Genomic DNA, 5655 nt, shown 5'->3' with positions numbered 1-5655 from the left:
TGTTCCAGAGACAAAAATAGTCACAATTTACTTTATTATACCAAATGGCCACACTAAAAGTGGGAGTCTATGCTGGCCCTAGGATCCTGAAAGCTGAAAAATAATTAAAACCCAATTAGATTAAATTAGACTGTTTGGGGGGGGGGGGGAGATAATAAAGAAAACGCAAATACAACTAATAAATATACCTAAGTGTTCCCCAGCAAAAACACACTCACACCAACACCCTTGGTGAATACGGCAAAGAAAAGAAAAGAAATGCTCCCCTCCCACTAGTCTCCTCAATCTAAATAAAACAGCCTAAGATCCAGGGACAGCATAGGTCCTGGCTTAAAACAGGCCAGAGGGCTAAAATAGAAACTCCCTTTCCCTAATGATCTACAGATAAAAGAACAAAAAAACAAATCAAGAACTAAAACCAACTAAAAACTGAAACAGTAGCAGGTCAACCTTCTCTACAGTGAAACCAGTAAACTAGGGCTGCAATAACAAATCGATAAAATCGATAAAATTCGATAATTAAAAGCGTTGGCAACAAAATTCATTATCGATATGTGTCGCGCAATTTATGCGTCACTAACGTTGTCGCGGAAACGGTGACGTCACATGCAGCGCATTTGCTGAACAAACTCCGTCCCAAATATAAGTCATTGCTCCGTCCGCTCCGTAAAAAAAAAAACTCTGTCCGCTCCCGTATGATGATGAAGAAGCTACGGCTCCTATTCCTCACTGCAAACTTTCTTTCTGCTACTCCATTACCGTTTTGGGGGGCATGTTTTACTCACTGCAGGTTAGAATCTGCTAAATAGGGTTTTGTGTTTAGTCTTTCTCCGTTGTCTTAAAGTTGTTAAGCAGCAGAACTAGCTCTGTGAGCTCTGTTAGCAGCAGTTAGCATACAGGAAACTGCACGCTGCTTTCAGTGCCACCCGGTGTCATCACAAAGTAATGTTTAGTCATGGGTCGATCACTGTAGGCAAGTGAAGAGTGAGGCAACATTTAACTAAATTTACATCTACTTATTTTTGTAGTTAATTGTTTTAATGGTACTTGTAGTGTGTGTGTTTAATTGATTTAGTTGTAAGTTTTTTAGAGATGTGAAACACGGGTGGTAAATAAGCTATTGTTATTTTCTGCTTGAGAGCTAAGTATATAAAGTGAGAATGTTGAATTGAATTTATATTGATTTATTTAAAAATAAGACAGTAGTAAAAGTTTTACTACTCCTTTACATACAGATAACTTTTTATGTGGGCCAAAACGAATGACTGAATGAATGAATGAATTCCAAGAAGACTGATTAATCGATTATTGAAATTATCGTTAGTTGCAGCCCTACAGTAAACGGTGCTCTTGACGTCACTCTCTAAAGTACGTTTCCTCTACACAAGTCATCAGCCTGCGTCTGATCTCCTCAGCAATCTATCTGCTTTTAAATATCAATGCTGATTACCTGTCTCCCTAACAAGCCAGCTGCGCTCTGTCACAGCGTCTTCCATATATGGACAAGAGGAAGAAGGTGCAGCAGCACAACCGGGGGGAGGGGCAATATGCCCCGGCTACAAAAACATATAAACATACCTCGCTGGCTGACCATACTTTTGAGGTAGAAATGAGGTTATTAAACAAATTCTTACACTTAAATTACTTTTCTACAGATACTCGCTAACGTAATGCTTTCATACCACGTGCATCTTCTTTTCTGGTGCTACAGCGGACATGCTGGATTTAACTTCCTACATAAGCCTTTTAAAATAAGAGTCGTAATAACAGAAAATGTGCATAATACAAAATAAAACATGTAAACTAAAACTATGGCAGTAAAACATAAGTGCCTTACATGCTGGAAAATGACAAAGGTTTGTCTGAGAGAGCTGGGCTTTCCATAATACAAGTTTTGTGGAGAATGCTCTCACGTTGTCATAGGCAGCACTGACAAGCTGCCCCTGGCCTTGTAACTTCTTGTTCAGTACATTCAGCTCATGTGTGATGTCGACCAGAAAAGCTAAGTCCATGAGCCATTTCTGATCATTCAACTCAGGAACAGCCATCCCATCCTTCTCCATAAAGGCTTTCACTTCTTCTCTCAGTTCAAAAAATCTTTTCAAGACATCTCCCCTGCTGAGCCAACGTACCTCGGTGAAATAGAGCACATCTTCATATTCTGACTCCATTTCCTCTAAAAAAGCACAGAACCTCCTGTGGTTTAAGCCCCTGGATCTGATGTGGTTGATGCGTTTCACAACAACAGACATCACATTGTCACACTTCAGGCATTTGCTGCAAAGGGTCTGCTGGTGGATAATGCAGTGCAGAGCAATGGCCTCTTCTACACCCTCCTCCTCAAGTTTTTTCTGAACAAGTGCCACCACTCCATTTTTCTTCCCCGTCATTGATGGTGCTCCGTCAGTTGTTATTCCAACAAACTTATTCCATGGCAAACCGACATTCTAAATGGCATCACACAGCTGGTGAAATTTCTCATGAGCGGTGGTCTGGCCATGCATTGGAATTACTCTGAGCAACTCCTCTGTCACTTCAAAGTTTCTATCAACACCACGGAAATAAATTGTGAGCTGAGCAGTGTCAGTTATGTCTGTGCTTTCATCAAGAGCAACTGAAAATGCATCAAAACATTTGGCTTTCTCACACAGTTGATGATAAATGTCACTTGACAGGTCAGAAATGCGCTCTGCCACTGTGTTGGCAGAAAGGCTGATGTTGCTGAACTGACTTTTCTTTTACGGACAAACTATACTTGCAGCCTGTAATATGCATTTTTTTACAAACTCGCCCTCTGTGAATGGTTTTCCCGCCTTAGCAATCATCTCACTAACCATATAGCTAGCTTCCACTGCTGCAGCATTCTCTTTGGTTGCTTTCTTGAAGAAATCTTGTTGCCTCACTAGACATGTTTTAAGGCTGGCAACCTGGTTGGCTCTCTCATCCCCCTGATATTTTGCATATTCCTCAGCATGTTTAGTTGAATAATGACGTTTCAGGTTGTATTCCTTGTGCACTGCAACTTTTTCAGCGTAAATAAGGCATGTCGGGATGCCCCTGTGCTCAACAAAGAAATACTGTGTCTCTCACCTTTGCTGAAATTGTCTGTGCTCCTCACCTATCTTTTTCTTCACTGCAGGCTTTGGCTTTGACAAAGACATGATGAGGGTGTGACAAAATAAAGTTTATTCCACATGGCGTTGCTCTTGTTCCACGTTTCATAGAAGTGTTTAGCTAGCTAGTGATGTATGGAGAATGTCTCGACGCGTGACGTCATTTCTGCTTCTACTTGTTCCAGCGGTGCGGCGGATGACGGGCAGCCTGGTAGCGGTCACCTTTCTCTGCGTTTGATCGTGGCATTTGTTGATGGTAGAAGGTACCGGAATAGCGATCGTGGGGGGTCGCGGGGCGCTTCTGCCGGGCTGTTCGTCATCCGCCGCACTGTTGTTACAAGCATAGTGTGCATGAAGTCGGAATAGCTTAGCCTAGCACCGAATGTCAGCAAGGATGAGGAACAGTGGAAAGTGCGGGAGTTCCTTCAGAGGTCCACTCCCCCTGCGGGCCATACTAATATTATACTTTCATATCACGGTGAGGGCCATAAGATATCGTCCTGCGGACCGCAATTGGCCCGAGGGCCGCGAGAATGAGACCTCTGCCTTAGAGGGTTAAAGTTGACCACATTTCCTCACTCTGATGCTATCTTACTTGCTTTTCTGTAATTGTTTCTGTCATTACCATGAATTTCTTTGTCTTTCTTTCGAGAGAAACTCCACCTGGACCCGTTATTCTGTTTGTCTGTATCTCTTTCTTGTTCTCTTAAGCCTGAGCAGGTCAAAGCAGATGGCCGTTTCTCCTGAGCCTGGTTCTGCTGGAGGTTTCTTCGTATTAAAAGGGAGTTTTTCCTTTCCACTGTTGCCAATGTTCTGCTCAGGATGGGAGACTATGACAGAGTGAAGATTCAACGAAATCTGCTGGCTTCCTTAAATAGATACCTTTTACGAATCGAATTGGCTTTTTCTAATGTATGTGCATGTTTTTGTACCTGAGATGACTTTTGTTGTGACTTGACCTGGGCTACAAATGTTGGCAATGAACACGAGCAGGGGATTGTTTTATGATCATGGCCAGCAAAGGTTTCTATGTCGTATCTATGATTGAAGGTCTAATTAAGCGGTTTTCAGTGGCTGGGGTACCTCCTTCAGAAGTTTGTATGTTGACAAAGACTGCTGGGAACGGTCTTCTTAGAAGGATGTTTGAATAGTCAATTTGTTTTACCCATAAAGTCCACAAACCTACTCATTCTCTTCATCATATTTACCCACATTTGGCCGGTGGCGGGTGCTAATTTCCACCCCTGGATACATGGCTCAACAGAGATAGGACTCTTCATTAGTCGAGCTACAGTAATAAATAGAAACCTGGGGTTGTTTTGATTGTCTTGAATAAATGATTGATGTATTTTTTCTTTCTTTTTTGTGTTTTATTATGTACCTGCTGTATTGGATTCTGTTTCTATTTCTGTTGTAAAACACTTTGGATCGCCTTGTTGCTGAAAAGTGCTATATAAATAAATCTCACTTCACTTCACTCTTCCATTAAAGATGAATAATATACAGGTCTAGCTTCATGAAGGGCTTTTTTATGTTAGCAAACTGTCTCTCCAGGTTAAATAGAATTCTTCCATGTTAGTGAAGTGCTATTTTCTTTCCAACTTTCTAGATGCCAGTTTTAAGTAACTGAATTAAACCAAGGAGCCAGCTTTCTCTCACTGATTACTTTTTTTTCAAAGGAGCAGAGACTGTGAGCCAGGCCTTTTTGTCCAACATCAGTGTCTGACCACACAGATGAGCTTTTGGAATAATGGCCAAAAATTTCCATAAACACTCCTAAACCTTGTGGAAAGCCTTCCCAAAACAGTTGAAGCTGGTATAGTTGCAAAGGGTATACCAACATCATGTTAAACCCTGTTGATTAGGAATGGGATGTCACTCAAGTTCATATGCATGTGAAGGGAGATGAGCAAATGCTTTTGGCAATATAGTGTACCAACATTCTGACTTTAAAACCAAGCTAAAAAGCTTTGATCATGCTTATTTGTAATATCACTTTCCACTAGAGATGGGATTTACGGCTATTTGAAAGTATTTAAAGAGCGTTTAAAAGAGCCATTTAAAAGACTTGGGTCATTTGTGAACGTGACATCTCTACATTTTACATTCATGGTTTCTGTTTTTGTGATTAATTACTTGTTTTTATTGTTTTATCACGTATTCTTTTACATCAAGTTAATATATTTGCCTTTATTCAAGTAGTCTTGCTTTTAAATGTATTGTTTCTATTATTAGGCCCGAGCAGCGACAGCGCTGCGAAGGCCTATTGTATCCGCTCGAATTCTTATTATTAGGCCCGAGCAGCGACAGCGCTGCGAAGGCCTATTGTATTTCGTGGATTTCTTCAGTATTATTATTATTTTTCCGCCACTTTACGCGTCTCTTTGGACGACTTCCCATATTCAAAAACTCACCAAACTTTACAGAAAGTTGTCCCCCGCGTGAAATTGCGTGATTTTAATGGAATCGAAAGTGGGCGTGGCCAAACTGCTCCACAGCGCCCCCTAACGTGAGATAGGACGAACCGTAAGTCGTAGAGGCC

This window comes from Kryptolebias marmoratus, linkage group LG20 (assembly GCF_001649575.2).
Source record: "Kryptolebias marmoratus isolate JLee-2015 linkage group LG20, ASM164957v2, whole genome shotgun sequence".
In the NCBI taxonomy this organism is placed as follows: Eukaryota; Metazoa; Chordata; class Actinopteri; order Cyprinodontiformes; family Rivulidae; genus Kryptolebias; species Kryptolebias marmoratus.
The sequence above is the reverse complement of the archived record's forward strand: the minus strand, read 5'-3'. Positions refer to the sequence as shown.